This window comes from Sinocyclocheilus grahami, unplaced genomic scaffold (assembly GCF_001515645.1).
Source record: "Sinocyclocheilus grahami isolate Dianchi unplaced genomic scaffold, SAMN03320097.WGS_v1.1 scaffold577.1, whole genome shotgun sequence".
Lineage (NCBI taxonomy): Eukaryota > Metazoa > Chordata > Actinopteri > Cypriniformes > Cyprinidae > Sinocyclocheilus > Sinocyclocheilus grahami.
Genome location: NW_015505756.1, coordinates 540948 through 542111, shown reverse-complemented (window position 1 = coordinate 542111; position 1164 = coordinate 540948). Strand labels below are relative to the sequence as shown.

At 42.0% G+C, this 1164-nt stretch overlaps 1 protein-coding gene across 1 annotated transcript in view; it reads right to left on the bottom strand.

Annotated features, from left to right (window-relative positions):
• Positions 1–1164, bottom strand: part of mtrf1 (mitochondrial translational release factor 1) — a 5963-nt gene that overhangs the window by 461 nt on the left and 4338 nt on the right. The window lies entirely within an intron of this gene.

Here is a 1164-nt window from a genome sequence, read left to right as displayed (position 1 = left end):
CCACACACACACACACACACACACACATACACACACACACACACACACAGACACACACACACACACACACACCACACAGATACACACACACACACACACCACACAGATATACACACACACACACACCACACAGATATACACACACACACACACCACACACATACACACACACAGTATTAATGGATCCAAATGGAACTAAACAACTGTGTTTCCAAACAAAACTCAGATGCGCCCCCTGTCCCGTTACCTTGATGTCACGCGTCACATAACCGATCCTGTGGTCCGTCACACGATCTTGACTGAAGTTATACGTGCGAATTCTCTCCGACTGAGATCGAGTGCCGACCTGAGACACAAACACATTTACAATGTAATAAAGCCTGTTCATGTTATTAAACGTCATTATGAAGTGTTTAAAGTCACTGCAGTAAAGGGTCGTTTGTAGTATTTGGTTTGATCTGACAGGTAACTCACCTGTTGTCTGCGTGCGGCGTGCGTCTGCGCTGTCTGCCGTCCCATGATGCTCTGGTACAGTCGGGCCCGGAGCACACGCAGCGCTGCGTCACGGTTCTGCAGCTGAGAGCGAAACTGCTGGCATTCAGCTACTGTTCCTGAAAACAAGACAGAGTCCAGACCACAGGATAATCCAGACCAGAACAAGAACAAGACCAGGCAGCACTCGTCAAATTCATCTGAAAGATACACATTTAGACATGCACTGATAATTTACACTATAATTACCACTGCGTAAATATTATTATACGATTACTGTATTATATATATAAACATTTTAATATAGAAGTATTATGGAAAAATGAAATGTTACTTTTAAATATGAAAGTAAAAGCATCAGTAGGTAGTGGAAAAATCCCTTAATGAGTGAGTCATGGAATCATTTGATTCGTTTGGTAACAAAACAGCTGTTCATCTGTGGATTGGTTTGGAATTATTTTCACTGGTGAAACAGTAATTTAAGTTATTATTAACTACTTGTTTAAAACAAATCACTATCGCATTTGCAGTCGTGCTCATATTTATGAAAACAGCTCCCTTGCTCTGTGATATTGCTTAATTATAGCATATGTTATAATAAAAAAAAAAACAGTGGCTCGGATGCACCCGTGGCAGTGCTCTCGCTCGGACGCACCCGTGGCAGTGTACTCG